General features: G+C 47.9%; 1 protein-coding gene across 8 annotated transcripts in view; it reads right to left on the reverse strand.

Moving 5' to 3' along the window:
• Nucleotides 1-14,206, reverse strand: part of prrc2a (proline-rich coiled-coil 2A) — a 221,764-nt gene extending 207,558 nt beyond the window's left edge. For 7 of the 8 annotated variants that reach the window (XM_072475501.1, XM_072475498.1, XM_072475504.1 and 4 more), the window contains exon 1: nt 14,047-14,206. The gene's annotated coding sequence lies outside the window, so the exon portion shown is untranslated. The remainder of the gene's footprint in view (nt 1-14,046) is intronic. The other variant, XM_072475499.1, reaches the window with a different exon arrangement.
• Between the last annotated feature and the right edge of the window lie 9,144 nt (nt 14,207-23,350).

Genomic DNA, 23,350 nt, shown 5'->3' on the forward strand with positions numbered 1-23,350 from the left:
CACAACACACACAACACACACAACACACACAACACACACAACACACACAACACACACAACACACACAACACACACAACACACACAACACACACAACACACACAACACACACAACACACACAACACACACAACACACACAACACACACAACACACACAACACACACAACACACACAACACACACAACACACACAACACACACAACACACACAACACACACAACACACACAACACACACAACACACACAACACACACAACACACACAACACACACAACACACACAACACACACAACACACACAACACACACAACACACACAACACACACAACACACACAACACACACAACACACACAACACACACAACACACACAACACACACAACACACACAACACACACAACACACACAACACACACAACACACACAACACACACAACACACACAACACACACAACACACACAACACACACAACACACACAACACACACAACACACACAACACACACAACACACACAACACACACAACACACACAACACACACAGGGAGGTAGTTACCTCACGTGGAATGCAAAGTACATATGAAGGTCAACTCCAACAACTTTTGAAACAAAAATCAATTCTCCCAATGCCGCTCCTGAAGGCGTAACCATAAGCCAGGGTACAAGTTCCACAAGAGACAGATGCTCTCCAGTATATCAGTTAACTGGTATTTTCTTTGGGCAAGCTAAACAGCGAGACAATAGACATTATTTGAATCGATGGGGTATCAGTCAAGTCCAACTTAACTAGCATCCAACTGCCCCCACACCCACCTCAGAGCAGTTAACCAAAGACCGACCAAAATCAAACACAGTAGTGTCTGGTCCAAGCAGCTGCTTCCAAGGAGAAGAGAGTGTCAGGGGGCAGGATATTCATCAGAGCCTTTAAATCAACTGCAGTTACTTTTAAAACATCCTGTCAGAAACATCACCTCACTTAATCCTTATATCTTCAAATGAAAACAAAAGGTTGAGTGCTGGCCATAGATCATAATTCAGACACAGATTTAAGTGATTGGATTTTATTTTTGCAAAGCACTTCATGTCTAGCCGAATTCTTCCTGTGCAAGATATCATCTTTGTCTAATCTCCCCCTCACTGGAAATTCCACCATTACAAACGAGCTCTTCCCAAAAGAAAACTCCACAGACATGAAGATGCTCAGTCCAACCCTGGTCTGTGGCAATGTAGACCACTGCAGTCAGGGTAGCAACCACAAAGGCAAAACTGAAGATAAAATTAGGACTAGGTTACCTGCAGCAATCACTGGCTTAGCTCGATGTTTGGGTGCAACACCCCTCATACTGCAGGCTGGCAATCTATGCATAGATTCACATTAAGTGCCAGCCATGACTCAGTTGGTAGCATCCCTGCCTCTGAATCACGAGGCTCTGAGATTCAAGTCCCAAGTTCAGGGCTCGAGCTCAAATATTGAGGTGGACACTCAGTTGAGACAGTAAATAGAGGCCTCATCTGCCTGTTTGGGTGGTCGTAATAGATCCCATGGTGCTTTTTTGAAGAGCATGATTTTTTTCAGTGTCCTCACTAATAGGTACTCTTCAATCACCATTGAAGAACTAGATTATCAGATCATTACAATTTGCTGTGTGGGTGGCACAGTAGCACAGTGTTTAACACTGTTGTTTCACAGCGCCAGGGTCCCAGGTTCAATTTGCAGCTTGGGTCACTGTCTGTGCAGAGTCTGCACGTTCTCCCAGTGAGTGCATGGGTTTCCTCCCACAAGTCCCGAAAGGCGTGCTCGTTAGGTGAATTGGCCATTCTGAATTCTCCCTCAGTGTACCCGAACAGGCAGCAGAGTGTGGCGACTAGGAGATTTTCACAGTAACATCATTGCAGTGTTAATGCAAGCCTACTTGTGACAATAATAAAAGATTATTATAATCCTGAGCCTACACCACCTTGTTACAAACAGAGATCTAGCCTCGGAACACCCATTTTCACAAAGTAATCTCTTACAGTAAAAGTACGCCAATGAAGGACCAGTCAAATCACTGGGTCACAGCCTCCTCTGTGCAGCGTACAATAGTAAAGAATCATGTGCTCCGGTATTTAGGCACAGCAGAGAACCATCACCCTAACTACACAGCTAAAATTATAAACAAACAGGAAGCAGCAGCGGGGCGAGTCAGTCCATAGGAAGACTGAACACCTTAATATAGAACATACTCTCACTCTTCAGTCTCTGTTTCTACAATTTCACACAACTGCACACTCTCACCAGTGATGTCAGGCCAAACTCAGGCTCTCTTTTACCAGATTATTGAAATAGATTTTACAAGGACTATGACAAAACTGATCCCTATGGAACATCTAGAATGCCACTGCTCCAAAACAGCAGAAGGATTACAGTTGAAATTCTGAAGTTTCCATTATTTGATATTTCCAAGTTGTTTTCCTTCCAGGCATCCAGCAGATTTGGTCTTAAACAGTCCTGCAAGAAAGCAGAGAATGCGGTCTCGCTTGGGGGCTCATTTCGTAACTGTACTGCAGGTAGAGGCAGAGGTGGAAGGCCCCTGCTTCAATTGCACTGAACACCATGGTACTCAGCAAGTGCTCCCAACTGGGGCAGCTATGATTTACCAAAGCATCTTTTATGTTGGGGCACAAAGGACACTGGATCCTTCTCCTGGTCATTATCCAGCAACTTCCCTGCTGGAATGTGCACCGAGAGCACGATTCAGCTTTGTTCTGTATATCGGCCAACGCTAACATGATTCAGTTTATACATGATTTTATCCGATTTTAAAACTGGTCCTTGGGAGTTGACGATGCAGACAATGTGCCCAGATTCCTGGAAATGGACGGCTTCTTGCTTTCAGAAGAGAACGTATTCTGACAGGGTGTGTGTGCGTGTGTGTGTGTGTGTGAGTGGGGGGGGGGGGGGGGGGGGGGGGAGTAATGGAGCCAAAGCAAACTTTGTTTCACAAGAGGAGGAATCGATAACGTGATCATTGGAAACTTGGATCCTCAAGAGGATATTACACAAAAGAAAACACAAGCCATGGGAAATAGCGGTTAAGTTGCCATAGTCGAGACTTCCGGGTGCGGCGATGACCAGCTAAGTCGCACGTTTCGGCAGCTCCCGGTGGAACGGACTTTTGGGCTCTTAATAGGAGCCCCAACGGCAATTTTAACAGCTAAAAACACTGTGCGGTAAACCAGAAGGGAATTCCCCCTGGACATGGATGGAAAAAGGAGGGGAAAGTGGCCAGATTGCAGTGGATCCTTTGGAACAGCGGCAAGGAAGGCAAGCAAAAACCAAGATGGCGTCGGAAGGTGGCAGTTTAACATGGGGCCCTGAACAACAAGAGTTCTTGAAATGCTGTGTGGAAGAGATAAAAAAGGAAATGAAGAAAGAGCTGTTGGCCCCGATACTACAGGCGATCGAAGGGCTAAAGGAGGAACAAAAGACCCAGGAGCGGGAGCTTCGGGTCGTGAAGGCGAAGGCAGCCGAGAATGAGGACGATATACAGGGCCTGGTGGTGAAGACGGAGACGCAGGAGGCACATCAGAAACGATGTGTAGAAAGGTTGGAGGCACTGGAAAACAACGCAAGGAGGAACAACCTGAGGATTCTTGGTCTTCCTGAAGGTGTGGAGGGAGCGGACGTCGGGGCATATGTGAGCACAATGCTGCACTCGTTAATGGGAGCGGAGGCCCCGGCAGGACTGTTGGAGGTGGAGGGAGCATACCGAGTTATGGCGCGAGGACCGAGAGCAGGAGAAATTCCCAGAGCCATAGTGGTGAGATTCCTCCGTTTTAAGGATAGAGAAATGGTCCTTAGATGGGCGAAGAAAACTCGGAGCAGTAAATGGGAGAACGCGGTGATCCGCGTTTATCAAGACTGGAGTGCGGAGGTGGCGAGAAGGAGGGCGAGCTTTAATCGGGCCAAGGCGGTGCTTCATAAAAAGAAGATAAAATTTGGAATGCTGCAACCGGCAAGACTGTGGGTCACATATCGAGGGAGGCACCACTACTTTGAGACGGCGGATGAAGCGTGGACTTTTATTGTGGAAGAAAAACTGGAATGAGTGGGTTATTAAAAAGAACGTTCGAACAAAGTGGTGGGGCGAATGTGGGGGGCAAAGAGGGGTTTTATGTACTAATCCTGCGATGTGGTAACTTTTCTCTCTCCCACAGGTGGTGATGGGGGGAGGTGGGGAGGTAGAGGAGATGGGGCGTTGGCCATTGGGGGCGGGGCCAAGGGAGAAGCGCGGGCTTGGTTCCCGCGCTATGATAATTATGGCGGGAATAGAGAAGCAGGAAGGAGGGGGCGTCGCACGGTGCGAGCCGTGGTCACGGGGGGAAGCCGAGGTCAGCCAGAGTTCGCTGACTTCTGGGAGCAACATGGGGGGAGTAATTACGCTAGCGGGGGATCTAGCGGGGGGGGTGGGAGGGGGGAATTACTGGGTTGCTGCTGCTGGGGAGAGGGGGGAGCGGGTACGGGAGAGGATGGGCGGGGGGGCACCGCCTGGGGGAGATACAGCTGCGTGGGAACTGGGTGAGGAGCTGGAAAAAGGTGATGGCTAATCGACAAGGGGGGGGGGGGTAGGAAGCCCCCCAACTCGGCTGATCACGTGGAACGTGAGAGGGCTGAACGGGCTGATAAAGAGGGCACGGGTACTCGCACACCTTAAGAAACTTAAGGCAGATGTAGTTATGTTACAGGAAACACACCTGAAACTGATAGACCAGGTTAGGCTGCGCAAAGGATGGGTGGGGCAGGTGTTCCATTCGGGGCTAGATGCGAAAAACAGGGGGGTGGCTATATTAGTGGGGAAGCGGGTAATGTTCGAGGCAAAGACTATAGTGGCGGATAACGGGGGCAGATACGTGATGGTGAGTGGCAAACTACAGGGGGAGACGGCGGTTTTGGTAAACGTATATGCCCCGAACTGGGATGATGCCAATTTTATGAGGCGGATGCTAGGACGCATTCCGGACCTAGAGACGGGAAAGCTGATAATGGGGGGAGATTTTAATACGGTGTTGGAACCAGGGCTGGATAGGTCGAAGTCCAGGACTGGAAGGAGGCCGGCAGCAGCCAAGGTGCTTAAAGATTTTATGGAGCAGATGGGAGGTGTAGACCCGTGGAGATTTAGTAGACCTAGGAGTAAGGAGTTCTCGTTTTTCTCCTATGTCCATAAAGTCTACTCGCGCATAGACTTTTTTGTGCTGGGTAGGGCATTGATCCCGAAGGTGAGGGGAACGGAGTATACGGCTATAGCCATTTCGGATCACGCTCCACACTGGGTGGACTTGGAGATAGGGGAGGAAACAGGAGGGCGCCCACCCTGGAGAATGGACATGGGACTAATGGCGGATGAGGGGGTGTGTCTAAGGGTGAGGGGATGCATTGAAAAGTACTTGGAACTCAATGATAATGGGGAGGTCCAGGTGGGAGTGGTCTGGGAGGCGTTGAAGGCGGTGGTTAGAGGGGAGCTGATATCAATAAGAGCACATAAAGGGAAGCAGGAGAGTAAGGAACGGGAGCGGTTGCTGCAAGAACTTTTGAGGGTGGACAGACAATATGCGGAAGCACCGGAGGAGGGACTGTACAGGGAAAGGCAAAGGCTGCATGTGGAATTTGACTTGCTGACTACAGGCACTGCAGAGGCACAATGGAGGAAGGCACAGGGTGTACAGTACGAATATGGGGAGAAGGCGAGCAGGTTGCTGGCACACCAATTGAGGAAAAGGGGAGCAGCGAGGGAAATAGGGGGAGTGAGGGATGAGGAAGGAGAGATGGAGCGGGGAGCGGAGAGAGTGAATGGAGTGTTCAAGACATTTTATAAAAAATTATATGAAGCTCAACCCCCGGAGGGGAGGGAGAGAATGATGGGCTTCTTGGATCGGCTGGAATTTCCCAAGGTGGAAGAGCAGGAAAGGGTGGGACTGGGAGCACAGATCGAGGTAGAAGAAGTGGTGAAAGGAATTAGGAGCATGCAGACGGGAAAGGCCCCGGGACCGGATGGATTCCCAGTCGAATTCTATAGAAAATATGTGGACTTGCTCGCCCCGGTACTGACGAGGACCTTTAATGAGGCAAAGGAAAGGGGACAACTGCCCCCGACTATGTCTGAAGCAACGATATCGCTTCTCTTAAAGAAGGAAAAGGACCCGCTACAATGCGGGTCCTACAGACCTATTTCCCTCCTAAATGTAGATGCCAAGGTAATGGCAATGAGAATAGAGGAATGTGTCCCGGGGGTGGTCCACGAGGACCAAACTGGGTTTGTGAAGGGGAGACAGCTGAACACGAATATACGGAGGTTGTTAGGGGTAATGATGATGGCCCCACCAGAGGGAGAAACGGAGATAGTAGTGGCGATGGATGCCGAGAAAGCATTTGATAGAGTGGAATGGGATTATTTGTGGGAGGTGTTGAGGAGATTTGGTTTTGGAGAGGGGTATGTTAGATGGGTGCAGCTGTTGTATAGGGCCCCAGTGGCGAGCGTGGTCACGAATGGACGGGGATCTGCATATTTTCGGCTCCATAGAGGGACAAGGCAGGGATGCCCTCTGTCCCCATTATTGTTTGCACTGGCGATTGAGCCCCTGGCGATAGCGTTGAGGGGTTCCAAGAAGTGGAGGGGAGTACTTAGGGGAGGAGAAGAACACCGGGTATCTTTGTATGCGGACGATTTGCTACTATACGTGGCGGATCCGGCGGAGGGGATGCCAGAAATAATGCGGATACTTGGGGAGTTTGGGGATTTTTCAGGGTATAAATTGAACATGGGGAAAAGTGAGTTGTTTGTGGTGCATCCAGGGGAGCAGAGTAGAGAAATAGAGGACCTACCGTTGAGGAAGGTAACAAGGGACTTTCGTTATCTGGGGATCCAGATAGCTAAGAATTGGGGCACATTGCACAGGTTAAATTTAACGCGGTTGGTGGAACAGATGGAGGAAGATTTCAAGAGATGGGATATGGTATCCCTGTCAATGGCAGGGAGGGTGCAGGCGGTTAAGATGGTGGTCCTCCCGAGATTCCTCTTTGTGTTTCAGTGCCTCCCGGTGGTGATCACGAAGGCTTTTTTTAAAAAAGGATTGAAAAGAGCATCATGGGTTTTGTCTGGGCCGGGAAGACCCCGAGAGTGAGGAAGGGATTCTTACAGCGTAGCAGGGATAGGGGGGGGCTGGCACTACTGAGCCTAAGTGAGTATTATTGGGCCGCTAATATTTCAATGGTGAGTAAGTGGATGGGAGAAGAGGAGGGAGCGGCGTGGAAGAGATTAGAGAGGGCGTCCTGTAGGGGGACTAGCCTACAGGCTATGGTGACAGCCCCATTGCCGTTCTCACCGAGGAACTACACCACAAGCCCAGTGGTGGTGGCTACACTGAAGATTTGGGGACAGTGGAGACGGCATAGGGGAAAGACTGGAGCCTTGGGGGGGTCCCCGATAAGAAACAACCATAGGTTTGCCCCGGGGGGAATGGATGGGGGGTATGGAATGTGGCAAAGAGCAGGAATAACGCAACTGAAAGATCTGTTTGTGGATGGGAAGTTCGCGAGTCTGGGAGCGCTGACCGAGAAATATGGGTTGCCCCAAGGGAATGTATTCAGGTATATGCAACTGAGGGCTTTTGCGAGGCAACAGGTGAGGGAATTCCCGCAGCTCCCGACACAAGAGGTGCAGGACAGAGTGATCTCAAAGACATGGGTGGGGGATGGTAAGGTGTCAGATATATATAGGGAAATGAGGGACGAAGGGGAGACTATGGTAGATGAACTAAAAGGGAAATGGGAAGAAGAGCTGGGGGAGGAGATCGAGGAGGGGCAGATGCCCTAAGCAGGGTAAACTCGTCGTCCTCGTGTGCCAGGCTAAGCCTGATTCAGTTTAAGGTATTACACAGGGCGCATATGACTGGAACACGGCTCAGTAGATTTTTTGGGGTGGAGGATAGATGTGCGAGGTGCTCGAGAAGCCCAGCGAATCATACCCATATGTTTTGGTCATGTCCGGCACTACGGGGGTTTTGGATGGGGGTGACAAAGGTGCTTTCAAAAGTAGTGGGGGTCCGGGTCGAACCAAGCTGGGGGTTGGCTATATTTGGGGTTGCACAAGAGCCGGGAGTGCACGAGGCGAGAGAGGCCGATGTTTTGGCCTTTGCGTCCCTAGTAGCCCGGCGCAGGATATTGCTAATGTGGAAAGAAGCCAAGCCCCCGGGGGTGGAGACCTGGATAAATGACATGGCGGGGTTTATAAAGCTAGAGCGGATTAAGTTCGTCCTAAGGGGGTCGGCTCAAGGGTTCACCAGGCGGTGGCAACCGTTCGTCGAATACCTCGCAGATAGATAGACGGAATGGGAAAAAGAAGGCGGCAGCAGCAGCAGCCCAGGATTCGGGGGGGGGGGGGGGGGGAAGGAAACAGAAGGACTCTCAGGGTTGTTAATATATACTGTATAGTATGTATAGGTCGTTGCCACAGATAATTATATATTGGACTGTTAAATTATATTTTTGGAGAGTGTTACTTGTGACAAGGCAGTTGCCAATTAGGGCTAGTTTTCATTTTTGTTATTTAGTATTTATTCATTTTTTGTTTATATAAAATAGGTCATTGTTATTTGTGCTGTTATAATATTGTGTAAAGGATGCACAATGTACTGTGTTGGTTGACCAAAAATTTTCAATAAAATATTTAATAAAAAAAAAAGTTGCCATAGTCCCAGGTGGCCATAGGCTGCTTCCCTTTGAGGGGACGAGCTGACTGGTGGCGCTTTAACCTGAGGATCACCACACCTCAGATTGAGAAGATGGGCCTTCATGAATAACCTCAGCCGGTAAAGGAATTGAACGCGTGCTGCTGGCCTCCTTCTGCATCACATACCAGCTGCCTAGTCCACTGAACAAAACTAGCCCCCAAAGAAAGAATAAGAAATACAAGACTAGCAAGTGCGAATTCAAAGACCAGATACACACAAACATACCCCGGTGCCTTCAAACACTTATGCAGCAATCACGTAACATTATCCCAATGACTCAACCAACGAGCCCCACATTTCAGGTAAAATTGCTGTCCTGGTTACAATGAAATCTACCAAAAGGACCACAGGAAACAGCGACCAGCCATCAATCCTTAACATACGCATCTTGGCTTGGAGCCTCCACTGATCCCTCACCATCTGTCAAGATCACTTGCCCGAAGACAAGTGGTGCCAATGCAGAGTGGAATACACATATGCAAGATTTATGCACATAAACACAACTTGGATTTGCAGCAGCTTTAACATAGTTAAGCATCCCAAGTCATATGAAGCAAACTTCGACCACAGGAAATGATATTATAAGCCAAAAACTGGGTTTAAAGGAGGGTCTTAAAAATTAAGGGAGCAAATTTCAGTCTTTAGGGCCTAAACAGTTGAAGGGACAGCCCAATGCTGGGACAAAGGAAAATGGGGAGATGCTCAATTATTGGAGGAACCAAGTGTAGGAGGTTAGAGGGAGACATCAAAGGATCTGGACACAAGGATGAGAAATGCAAAACAGCTAGACTGAATTGGGAGGCCAGTGACGGTTAGAGAGCGGTGATGAGGGAATGGGACATGATGCAAGTTCATATACAGGCAGCAGAGTTTTGAGTGAGATTGTGTTAGAAGGGTGAAACAAGAACATTGTAGTGTATTCTGGAAGCAACAAATACATATATGAAGGTTTCAGCAGGGGTGCAGCTGGGCAATATTACAACTGAAATGGTTGTGACAATTGATACAGGACTGGAAGCTCCTGTATCAATAGGATGCCGATGTTGCAAAGAGTCTGGTCCATCTTCAGACATTTGCGCTCTGGTATTACTAAGAGTTTGCCAAATAGTAAAGAAGTCTCTTCCCCTCCTCTACAATATCCAAGTGACAATATAAACATCAAAACGAAAGTAGATAATTCAGCCCTTCAAGCCTGCTCCGCCATCGCCATTCAATCGGATCATGGCTGATCCTCCATTTCAATGCCATACTCCCACTCCCTCCCTCCCTCCACCCCGCCCCCCCCACCCCCCTTGATGCCATTCAAATCTTTAAAAAATCATCTCTTTCTTGAAGTTACTCGGCCTTCACAGGTAGCGAATTCAACATGCTCATTAACGTTTGAGTCAAGAAAGTTTCCTCATCTCAGTTCTAAATGGTCTACTCCACATCTTGAGACTGTGTCCCCTGGTTCGGACTACCTAACCAGGGAAAACATCCTCCCTGCATCTAGACTTCCCAGCCCCGTTAGAACTTTATACATTACAACCGGATCTCCTCTCATCATTTTAAACTGTAGCGAATCCAGTTGAGTCAATCTCTCCTCATAGGTTGATCAAACCAGGGTTGGCGGGAGCATCCTATCTACTGCACTCCCTCTACAGCAAATAGATATATCCTTTCTTAGGTAGGGAAACCAAAACAGCACACAATGCTCCAGGTGCGGGACAGTCAAAGAGGAGAAATAACAGCTGGAAAACATGGCTGCTCTTGCATCCCAACTGGCTCACTTCAGCGCCCAATCAGGTTCTTCAGACAATAGATATTATGCATATGAAATGGAATTTAAGGAAATCTAAATTTAGCACAGTTAAACATTTATTGTACAACGGCCATTGCAAGGCACAAAACAAAACAAACCTATCTGCTCAATAACACCAGTGGGACTGCTTATTCAGCCGGTGTCCTCCAAAGACATGGTTTCCGACAGTCATCGCTGTGGCTAAACCTCAGCGGTGCTCAGCTCATGATACGACTGGGTTCAAGAACATGGAAAGAAAAGGCCCACAAATGCAATCGAATTCGCACTGAAGCTTAAGAGGTCAAAATGGTGCATCGGTGGGGCCTGCCTCAACCAGAAACAATTAGAGACTTCACAACCACCAGCCAAGAATGCAACCTACTCCACCATTTTCTACCTACAATGACTGAATACACGAGTGTGATCTGAAGAAGCTACTTACTCAGCTGAAGTCAGTGAAACCTTTTAGGTTCACTCACACTAGTCAGAGAGATCTAGGTGTACAGGTCCACAGGTAACTGAAAGGGGCAACACAGGTGGAGAAGGTATTCAAGAAGGCATATGGCATGCTTGCCTTCATTGGCCAGGGCATCGAGTATAAAAATTGGCGAGTCATGTTGCAGCTGTATAGAACCTTAGTTAGACCACACTTGGAGTATAGTGTTCAATTCTGGTCGCCACACTACCAGAAGGATGTGGAGGCTTTAGAGAGGGTGCAGAAGAGATTTACCAAGATGTTGCCTGGTATGGAGGGCATTGCTATGAGAGGTTGAATAAACTCGGTTTGTTCTCACTGGAACAACAGAGGTTGAGGGGTACCTGATAGAGGTCTACAAAATCATGAGGTGAATAGACAGATTGGACAGTCAGAGGCTTTTTCCCCAAGATAGAGGGGTCAATTACTAGGGGGCATAGCTTTAAGGTGTGAGGGGCAAGGTTTAGAGGAGATGTACAAGGGAAGTTTTTTTAAAAAAAAACACAGAAGGTAGTGGGTGCCTGGAACTCGCTGCCGGAGGTGGTGGTGGAAGCAGGGACGATAGTGATATTTAAGGGGCATCTTGACAAATACATGAATAGGATGGGAATAGAGGGATACGGACCCTGGAAGTGTGGAAGATTTTAGTTTAGACAGGCAGCATGGTCGGCGCAGGCTTGGAGGGCCTGTTCCTGTGCTGTACTTTCCTTTGTTCTAAGAAGCAACTTTGGTGAATTTGTGTTGAGCACTGGGGCCCTGGTGCCTGTCTCCAGCCAGTACTACTTATAAAAGGCTTATAGTGACATCACAATAATGATTGCAGCCCTCCACAACCCAGGTATGAGGCAGGAAACCGAGGAGTTGTACAAAAGACAACACACCTCGGAAAAGACAAATATAAATAAATATATATATTAAATTTGACTTGCTTGGTACTTCAAGAGGTCCAGGTTACAAGGAGCAACCAATTACTTGCTTTGAGGATATTGCCATGGTGACTGGCAAAACAGATCGAATTCAAATCAAAATCCTCCAGGCCAAGAATCCAAGATCATTACAATAAACAGAATACAGTGCACAACACAATGATTATATAGGGTTGCCTAATAGCTAGTGCATGCCATAAAGCACAGGTGCCATATTGTAGTGTTATTGGGGACACCCAAGGAGGAATCAAATATTTGTACAAATACCACAGATGGGGAAAAAAGGGAGGTGTGTCAGGTAGATCTTCCAAGTGAACATTCAAAACAGCAAGCAGAATGTCAACATTGTGGCTTGATAAATGCCCAAGGTTGCATGACACTCTTAATCAGAACATTCTAGGATTGCCTTACTTGAGCAGGGGCAAGGTTTCTTTCGGCTCACTGGTGTCACACTTGCCCATGTCAGAAACTCGCAGCTTCAAGCCCCTTGGGCACAACATCTACAATTGGCATTTCAATGCAGGACTGAGCAAGTGCTGGGTGCCATCTTTCAGGCTAAATGTTAAAATGAACTCCGCGTTTCCTGATCACCATGCTGATGGTTCTTTTACGGGCACAAAGACGAGCAGACAATTCTCCTGGTATCGCGGCCAATATTTATACCGCCACCATCAGCGCCGTAAATATTACCCAGTCATTTACCTCATACTGTAGAAAGGCATGCTGTTGCATCTGCCTTCAAACCGAACATTCACTTTAAAAGGAATGATAAAATACGCTCAAACAGTTTTTTAAACTATAAGGACAGCAGTCAGTTCTTGTATCATCCTGACATACACAGTATTTGCTTATGCACCCATTGTCCCCTATCCGTGTTTGGTCAGCATCATATGCATTCTGTGCAGCGAAGATATCAGAAAATGTTACAGAGAGTCAGGAGCTGAGGTGGAAGGGAGATATGCAGAAATTGAGGGCAGAGATATTTTTGAGTGATGTTCCACAGAACAGGTGCATAGGAAGAAAGAGTCAACTTTGCTGGGGCAAGTGTCCAAAGTATGCAGCAGTGTTAAGAGCAACACCAGGAAGACAAAATTGTATAATGAAATCTATATCATAACAAAAACATCTTGAACAGCATGAAGCAGTCAGCACTTGTGTGTAGGGTCAGGAATAGCAAAGTTTAGCTGGATGAAAATATGGAGTTGGAGAGTGCATGCAGCATGAGGTTGAATACACACAGCACCGTTGTGGCTTACGCACTCGCATCCACCCCCTTACAAAAAAGCCAGCAAACCACTTCTCTCAATTTAAAAAAAAAACGCAAAATAAAAGCCCTTTCTCTCTGGATCTATCAAGATAACCATTTTTTTTTTTTTAAAGGGGGGGAGTTACAAAGAAAAAGCAGGAGCAAATGAAAGACCTACCTTAGGGGCACTGAGAGAAACCCTAAAAATAAAGAGGGTAAACAGACAAAGCCTCACTCTCTTTTATCCCCTGAACAGCCACCTAAATGCTGGCCACTACAGAAGAATAAAACCATTTTACCTATTTTCTTCAAAATCTAAAAATTGAATACTACTCGAATAAAAAGGAAACAAGACGAACAGACCAGTGATTTGCTAAAGAGTGAACAATGCCAGGGGACCGAATATTTGGCAACACCAGTCAAGAAGAGGTGGATGGGATCATCTGTAAATTCACATCCAGACAGGGTTTAAAGTGGAAACTGGGGATAACATTCTGAATGCCTCCTCTTGTAAATATTTGATATAAACAGGTTGTGTATTTGATAGGGCTTGTAAACAGAGGGTGAAAGAGGGGGGGGGGGGGGGGGGCGTCTCCACCCCCCTCTCTGTCTGTCTGTCTGTCTCCCCCTCCTTTCCTCTCTGTCCTGACGAGAGGAATGGTTTATAACGCTCTCCCCACCCCTCCCAAACCCCAGCCCTGTGACCGGGCTGCCGGCCGGTCTGGTCTGAAACATCCTCCAAACAAAATGGCGCCCGGCTCCAGGCCGGATCCTCCCCGGCACCCAAAACATTCAAAAAGACTCTCCCAATAACCGTCCAACCGGCAACCATCCGCCCGCAATACTCACCCGGGCTCCTTCCTCCGGGCCGACACTATCTGGACACCGATTGAAAAAATAAATAACGCGACGCCAGGCTCCGGATGGAGTCGGATTGTAAATCTCCGCGGCCGGCCTCTTTCTTTTTTTTTTAATCCCTTCTCTCTATTTCGCTTTCCCTCCCCACACCACCCCCCCTCCCCCTTGATATAATCATTGAAAAAAATACCCGGCTGCCTAACGGCTGCGGCGGCCCCGCCCCTCCGGCCTCATTGAGCATTCATTATTCACGGCGCAGCGGCCCGCTCCACCAATCGCGTGCCGAGCGATTAGCATATACTTTCGGATTTGTGGCTGGCTCCTTCGCTTTGGCCGGAATTCTCCTCCAGGGAGGGCGGGGCCCACTGCGTGACGTCTGAATTTTCTTAACATATATTAGACTAAATCTCAACGGGGGGGTGGGGAAGATCACGTCCAGGGGGCGGGGCTAACGTGATGCGCGAAGTCTGACAAGATCCGTCTCGCAAGCATATTTTATGTGGTCGGCCAACTGGTCGCCTCCTGGCGGTGGGAGGACTCAACAGCAGGTTGCCTTTATTTGTTTTGCTTCACGATCTTCCATTACTTATGCCGCTTCCCCCACCCCTCATCCATGCACCCACTGATTCACGTGACGGGCTCAGAAATTTCTCGGATGCAACCCTGCTGGAGAGACTGGAACGTAAAATCTAGGCTGGCAATCAGGATAGAATCACATATAATTGCAGTGCTGAAGAAGGCACTTCACCTCTCTCCCTGCCCCCATTGCCAGAGCAATTCACCCCTAATTCTCTCTAATTCCAACCGCCAGCTCTTGGTCTGTAACCCCTGAGGTAACAGCACCTCAAGCACTCATCTGGTGTTCTTGATTAATAAGGGGCTTGCTTGATTAATAAGGCCACGATGTGGAGATACGATGCTGGACTGGGGTGGGCACAATAAGAAGTCATAGGTTAAAGTCCAACAGCTTTATTTGAAATCACAAGCTTTCTGAGTACTACTCAGAAAGGGCCTGATCTCGAATAACGACGAGTCAGAATACAGGCGGGAGATAGAGAACCTAGTGGAGTGGTGTAGCGACAACAATCTCTCCCTCAATGTCAGCAAAACTAAAGAGCTGGTCATTGACTTCAGGAAGCAAAGTACTGTACACACCCCTGTCAGCATCAACGGGGCCGAGGTGGAGATAGCAGTTTCAAATTCCGAGGGGTGCACATCTCCAAAAATCTGTCCTGATCCTCCCACGTCGACGTCACCACCAAGAAAGCACAACAGCGCTTATACTTCCTCAGGAAACTAAGAAAATTCGGCATATCCACATTAACCCTTACCAACTTTTACAGATGCATCATAGAAAGCATCCTATCGGGCTGCATCACAGCCTGGTATGGCAACTGCTCGACCCAGGACCACAAGAAACTTCAGAGAGTCGTGATCACCGCCCAGTCCATCACACGAACCTGCCTCCCATCCATTGACTCTATCTACACCTCCCGCTGCCTGGGGAAAGCGGGCAGCATAATCAAAGATCCCTCCCACCCGGCTTACTCACTCTTCCAACTTCTTCCATCGGGCAGGAGATACAGAAGTCTGAGAACACACACGAACAGACTCAAAAACAGCTTCTTCCCCACTGCCACCAGACTCCTAAATGACCCTCTTATGGACTGACCTCATTAACACTACACCCTGTATGCTTCATCCGATGCCAGTGCTTATGTAGTTACATTGTATATGTTGTGTTGCCCTATTATGTATTTTCTTTTCTTCCCATGTATTTAATGATCTGTTGAGCTGCTCGCAGAAAAATACTTTTCACTGTACCTCGGTACACGTGACAATAAACAAATCCATTCCAATTCTTCATTAGGTGAAGTGATGATTAATAAGGAAATCAGGTTATGGGGAGAAGGCAGGAAAATGGGGATGAGGAACACCTCAGCCATGATCAAATGGTGGAGCAGACTCAATGTGCCAAATCGCCTAATTCTGCTCCTATATCTTATGGTTCCAATCTCTCACATTTACCCCATCGCCTTGCAATTATTTACTCTTCAGATAATTAATTATCCAATTCCTTTTTGAGTGCCTCCAATATTGTTTGAAAGTCCATGTACACCACATCAACCACATTGCCCTCATCAACCCTCTGTTGCCTCATCACAGATTCAAGTCTGTAAAACGTAATTTGCCCTTATTAAATCCAGGGTGGCTTTCCTTAAATAACTTACATTTAGGTGGGTAGGATGTGTTTGTTTCCCTTTGATTTTTCTATCTTCCTCACCCTTTAGGATTGGTGGTTACGCTACAACAGGGAAAGGAGTAAGCTGTTTGGTGAGAATATGGTAAGTGAGTAAGTTTTACTCTTATGGGCAGCATGGTAGCACAAGTGATTAGCACTGTGGCTTCACAGTGCCAGGGTCCCAGGTTCGATTCCCTGCTGGGTCACTGTCTGTGCGGAGTCTGCACGTTCTCCCCGTGTCTGCGTGGGTTTCCTCCGGGTGCTCCGGTTTCCTCTCACAGTCCAAAGACGTGCGGGTTAGGTTGATTGGCCAGGATAAATTGCCCTTAGTGACCAAAAAAGGCTAGGAAGATTTACGGGGATAGGGTAGAAGTGAGGGCTTAAGCGGGTCGGTGCAGACTCGATGGGCCAAATGGCCTCCTTCTGCACTGTATGTTCTATGTATGTACATTTGAGTATTGCGGGGAAAAAGAGGCATACTAGCAAGGTTTTACATTTTGCAGATTTGCAACAATACCAAATCTCAAAGGGAACAACAATTGATACAGCATGAGAAGATTATCTCAGTGTGCTGCTTTTTCTGCTTCATCTTACCCTCTGATCATCCAAGGAGCTTTGGATTTGTTTACCCCTAGCTTTCACCTACATGCGAATGAACTTTGACTGGACCCAAACTATTGGCAGCCCACTATTCCTTTAGTGTTTTTCCTTCCAGTTTTCATTCCAGTTTACCTGGACCAGATCCATTTTTACCCCATGGAAATTGGCCCTCCCCCAATTAATGATTCTTTTTATCAATTGCTCTTTTTCCTTTCCATAGCAAAACCTAAGATGTCACAGTCACTTTCACCAAAATGTTCAAACGGACAAATAGGGTGCACCAAGGATCAAAGGCCAGCTTGGAGGATGGTAAGTGGGGAGGTCGGTGAAATAGGTGGGTCGGGTGTGTTTTTTTCCCTTTGATTTTTCTACCTTCCCCACCCTTTAGGATTGGTTGTTACAACAGGGAAAGGAGTTAGCTGTTTGGTGAGAAGATGGTAAGTGAGTAAGTTTTACTCTTTCCCTCCGGTTTAAAATAATGCACAACCTATAAATTGCCCCATAAATAAGTAAATGATTGAATAAAGTAATTATTTAAAACACATCAAAGATGGAACGAGACACCAAACTAGACATGATGAGGAGGAAGTGGGAGGAAGATGCACAGTAGCAGTGTAGCCATCTGGGATGGCCACGTCCCGATTACAAAATGGACACCCGCAAAGAATCCAGGGAACATTGGACAATGCTAAGAAGCAAGCATGTGCAAGCTCTGCCTGTTGATTAGAATCTTAAACTCTCAGACAGGACAGAAACCACCAAACAATAGAAAAGGGAAACATTTAGATACCGGGCAGGCTACCCGGTGCCAGAAGAAGCTAAGACAAAGCAGACCAACAGTCACCTCGGATATGCCCAGCGATCAGGGAACCACCCCTCTATTGGAGAAAAATCGATACAGATGATTGGGAAAGACCCAATTAGTTGAGGCCAAGTTCAAGGCCCGCCCAAAAGCACGCAAAGCCCTTTTTAGTATAAAAGGTATCCCCGAAGGGAGAACCGCCCTCCTTTGGCTTTGGCTCTCACCGAAGAGAGAGACCTGCCTAGCAGCTGCATCAGACTCAGTAAGTCCCAAGTCAACGCACACTACGAGATAGACGCTCCTAGTTGCTACCCTGTAAACAGCTCAACCCAGCAGCCTCAGAACCGAGCAACGGCCATTGTTCCTCTGACTGCGTGGGCACCCAAAGCTAAGTATAGGCTTTAATAATAGTGGTAGTTTAGTTTGTAGAGTTTATGCATAAATAGATTGGACTGTGTGTAAATAAATGAGCATTGCTTTTGAACTACTAACTGGTGTATCGAGTCATTGATCAGTATTTAGTTCTGAACCTTGTGGTGGTGTCGAAAGATACCTGGCGACTCTTGAGCAAATGTGATTAAACAGAGCCAAATTAAGAGTCAACAAAAGAGAGCAACAGCATGGTGGTTAGCACAATTGCTTCACAGCTCCAGGGTCCCAGGTTTGATTCCCGGCTTGGGTCACTGTCTGTGTGGAGTCTTCATGTTCTCCCCGTGTTCCTCCGGGTGCTCCGGTTTCCTCCCACAGTCCAAAAATGTGCAGGTTAGGTGGATTGGCCATGCTAATTGCCCTTAGTGTCTAAAATTGCCCTTAGTGTTGGGTGGGGTTACTGGGTTATGGGGATAGGGTGGAGGTGTGGGCTTGGGTAGGGTGCTCTTTCCAAGAGCCGGTGCCGACTCGATGGGCCGACTGGCCTCCTCCACTGTAAATTCTATGATAATTCTATTGGCGTTCGAAATAGGGTGGGGATTCTGGAGCGAAGCACTACATAGGGTCAACTCCATCTCCACGTGTGAAGGATAGATGTGAACGGTGCCAAGGAGGCCCGGCCAACCATGTCCACATGTTCTGGCCTTGCCCCAGACTCGCTGGGTACTGGACAGCCTCCTTCGAGGCAATGTCCAAAGTGGTGGGGATGAGGGTGGAGCCATGCCCGAACGTGGTGGTTTTTGGGGTATCAGACCAGTCAGATCTCTTCATGGGGAGGAGGGCGGACACCCTTGTCTTTGCCTCCCTGATTGCACCACCTAAAGCTGCAGACTGAATGTCCGACCTATCGGAATCTATCCAAACGGAAAAAATCAAATTCACCATCCGTGGGTCAGAAGAGGGCTTCACAAAACATGGGAGCCATTCACCCGACTATTCCGAGACCTGTTTGTGGCCAACACATAAATAAATAGGTAGCCAAAAGCCAGGGACAAAAAGCCAGGATAAGAGAGAAGCGAGGGGGGACCCGGGGGAGGGGAGCAAGAGGAGGTAACCAAACCCAGTGGGAAAGAAAAGGGGGGGTAGCAGAGAAGGGGGAGGAGAGGGGTGGGCAGGGAGGGAAGGGGGGGTGGGGGAGGAGGGAAGAACAATAGAGGGGAACCAGAAGGGGGAAAAGATAATGGAACACGAAAGGAGGGGACAACACAGGGGAAGACAACGGCCGCAACTACCACAACACAGCGGGAGAAAGTAATAAAGAACGAGAAGGACAAACGGGCAAGGGCCGAAGGAAAGGAAACCGCACGAGGGAAAAAACAAATAATGTAAATAGCATTAGGGGGGCACCACCTATGTGCCCCCTCCACCCTAGTTTGTTGTCATGTAAAAAGAAAAAAGAAGGGGGAGGGGAACGACCTCTCCTTTAAGGGTTTCCTAGTCCCTTTGTTTTGCTATGTATATACCTGTACTTATATTATGTACAAAACCCAATAAAAACATGATTTTTAAAAAAGGATGGAACGACGGGTGATGTGTCAGGGCTGCAGCATGTGGGAGATCCTGGATCACATTGTTTTCCAGGGCAAACATGTCCTCAGTAAGTGCTTGTGGCTTGAGGAAATTAGGCTCATTGAGATAGAGGCTTAGCTGCGGACACGGCAACACATCAGAGAGGGAGAGAATTACCTGGATGATTTCTTTCAGGAGATGGTCACACCCCTGAGGCTTAGGATTCCTGACTTTGAAAGTGGTCAGGAACAAGGACGTGTGACTGCAACTGTGGCAAGTATGGGAAGCAGAGTGCAGGAATGTCAGCCTCTGCAATTTTCCATCAGGTTTGAGGCTCTCTCAGCTTGCTTGGGTAAGGGTAGATGATCTGGCTGGCATATGGGAAGATATTCAAGTGGACATAAGAATGTAGTGGTAGTGTTAGGAAAGCAAAGGGAGTTTTAAGGGATTTATAATTGTACACATTAGAAAGAAGTTATAGTTTTAAGTAGGTCTAAATTAATGTTTTTGGAAGGGCAAAGATTAAAATGATTCACAATCCTTTGAGTTAAGTAATTCCTCCTCATCTATGTCTAAAATCGTTGCATTGTAATTTGCAGACTATGTTAGATCCATGCTGGACAAATGTGTTTGTATGCGTGGGGGTTGGTTTCAATTCCAACTTAGATTCTACTGTGCTTAGAAAGGGCTACGGTGTGAATAATAAATAGAAGTAAAGCATTGCTTTGCAACAGGAGGCCACTTCCCAGAGAAACTGGAAACCAGAGCAGTTGCAGAAAGAAAATCAGAGAGGAAACATCTCCCAGCTCTGCTCGAAGCAGCTAAAGTTGTACAATATGCAAGAAAGCAAGCTGAAGTGTAACTAAAGCAGGCATTTTTATAGCGGGGGCGCGACCCGTGGGTGTCGGGAGGGTTGCGGAGCCATCCACCGCGGCGATCCCAATCGCGGGAATTCTGTCAGAACGGCTGCAGCAGCCGGCTTTTAAAAATGCCGGCTACGAGCGGCTTAAAACATTACAGCCATGACCGGCTTTAAAAATGCGGACGTGCTGCGCATGCACGGCAGCTCAGTGCGCATGCTGAGCCCAGAGAGAAACACCGCCTCCTCCTGACGTCAGCACGCTGACGGAGAAGATTTTTTTAAAAATTCAATTCAGTCTTCCTGTATCTGCCTTGAATATGCCCAATGGCTGAGCCTGCAGCACTCTCTTTGATAGCAAATTTTAGAGATTAAAATGATTCACAATACTTTGAGTTAAGTAATTCCTCCTCATCTATGTCTAAAATCGTTGCATTGTAATTTGCAGACTTTATCCCCAGGCTGTAAACCACACATTTGAGGAAAACTTACATTCTGCAACTGCTCTGTAGAGTCCTGAGAGAATAATGCCTGTTTCAATGAGGTCATTTCTCATTCTTCGCTACTCTAGACTATAGAATATAAGCCCAGGCTCACCTTTCGCATTAAAGGTAAGAGAAAATGGTGGGTCCCGAATGTCAGCCGGCGTGGTTCGCGGAGGTCTGCCGGCCTCGGTCAAGAAGGTCGGCCAGCGTGGATCAGAAAGGTTAGTCGGCATGGGTCGCGAAGGATGGCTGGTTGGTATAAATGGGTCCCGGGCAAAAAAGTTTGAAAACCACTGAACTAAAGGACGATTAGTTCTAGAAACATGGAAATAGACCAGAATACTGTTCATGGGCATCACAGACAAAGCAGAGAAGGAATTGGCTGGTGAGAAGCAAGGGGTGAAATTCTCCGTAATCGGCGCGATGTCCGCCGACCGGCGCCAAAAACGGCGCAAATCAGTCCGGCATCACGCCGGCCCAAAGGTGCGGAATCCTCCGCATCACGAGCGTCCGAGCCCTAACCTTGAGGGGCTAGGCCCGCGCCGGACTGGTTTCCGCCCCGCCAGCTGGCGGGAAAGGCCTTTGGTGCCCCGCCAGCTGGCGCGGAAATGACATTGCCGGGCGGCGCATGCGCGGGAGCGTTAGCGGCCGCTCACGGCATCCCCGCGCATGCGCAGTGGAAGGGGTCTCTTCCGCCTCCGCCATGGTAGAGACCGTGGCGAAGGTGGAAGGAAAAGAGTGCCCCCACGGCACAGGCCCGCCCGCGGATCGGTGGGCCCCGATCATGGGCCAGGCCACCGTGGGGGCACCCCCCGGGACCAGATCACCCGTGTCCCCCCCAGGACCCCGGAGCCCTCCCGCGCCGCCTTGTCCCGCCAGTAAGAGAGGTGGTTTAATCCTCTCTTTTTAATCGGCGGGGGGTCGGAGAATCTCGCCCAAGGTTTCTGAAGTAACCGCAAAGGTTTCTAAAGTAATCCTAAAGTTTGGAATGTCTGACTACAATCTGTGACAAATTTTAAAGTAATTGGGAAGACAATTTTGGCTGGATATCAGAGTTTGTGTGAACAGTGGAGACAATTGAGACAAAGGAATCCTGAAGGAAGAGGTGCACATCTGTGACTGGGCTCGCTGTTAAAAGTGGAGCAGAAGCTTTGTTTGAAAGTGTCATTTGAAAATCCTGGACTGGATTTTGGAATGTAAACCGCTAATGGAAAACATGATAAAGAGAGAAGATGTTAAAGCATATTTTGGGAAGTAGATCTTTGAAACTCTTACATGAAAATAATCTGGGGGAATCATTGACAGACATTCATCTGGGGTTTAAGAGGGGAGTGTGTATTTGACCACAGACATCTTGCGTGCGTCAAAGGGACTTTGTGTGTCAATGAGACCATTGCAGCTTCTAATGTACTTTGTCATCCATGTTAAACTTAAAACCTGTGTACATTTGTTAAGCTAAGAGGGGATTGGATTAAAGGAGTATTGTATAATAATCCAACTTTTCATGTTTAATAAATCTTTTCTTTCATAGAATCATAGAATTTACAGAGGGAGGAACTTCAACCCATCGAGTCTGCACCAGCCCTTGGAAAGAGCACCCTACTTAAGATCACGCCTCCAGCCTATCCCCGTAGGCAGCACGGTAGCATTGTGGATAGCACAATTTCTTCACAGCTCCAGGGTCCCAAGTTCGATTCCAGGCTTAGGTCACTGTCTGTGCGGAGTCTGCACATTCTCCCCGTGTGTGCGTGGGTTTCCTCCAGGTACTCTGGTTTCCTCCCACAGTCCAAAGATGTGCGGGTTAGGTGGATTGGCCATGCTAAATTGCCCATAGTGCCCAAAATTGCCCTTAATGTTGGATGGGGCTATTGGGTTATGGGGATAGGGTGGAGGTGTTGACCTTGGGTACGGTGCTCTTTCTAAGAGCCGGTGCAGACTCGATGGGCCGGATGGCCTCCTTCTGCACTGTAAATTCTATGATTATATGAACCCAGTAACCCCATCTAACCTTTTGGACACAAAGGGGCAATTTAGAATGGCCAATCCACCTACCTACACATCTTTGGACTGTGGGAGAAAACCGGAGCAAACCCACGCAGACACAGGGAGAAAGTGCAAACTCCACACAGTCACCGAGGCCGGAATTGAACCCGGGTCCCTGGAGCTGTGAGGCAGCAGTGCTAACCATTCTGCCACCACGTCGCCCCTTGTTCTTATCACTAATTAGCGGTCCTCTGACTCTGTTCCTCCCTGTCTGTTTAAAAAAAAGTTTAAGTTACAGTCGTTTGAGCTATAGTTCCATTCTGGAATCTTCCCGTCAATTTATACCATTAACTGGAATCATATCAGTAGTGAGAGGGAAGGTAGCC

This window comes from Scyliorhinus torazame, chromosome 14, assembly GCF_047496885.1.
Source record: "Scyliorhinus torazame isolate Kashiwa2021f chromosome 14, sScyTor2.1, whole genome shotgun sequence".
Taxonomy (NCBI): domain Eukaryota; kingdom Metazoa; phylum Chordata; class Chondrichthyes; order Carcharhiniformes; family Scyliorhinidae; genus Scyliorhinus; species Scyliorhinus torazame.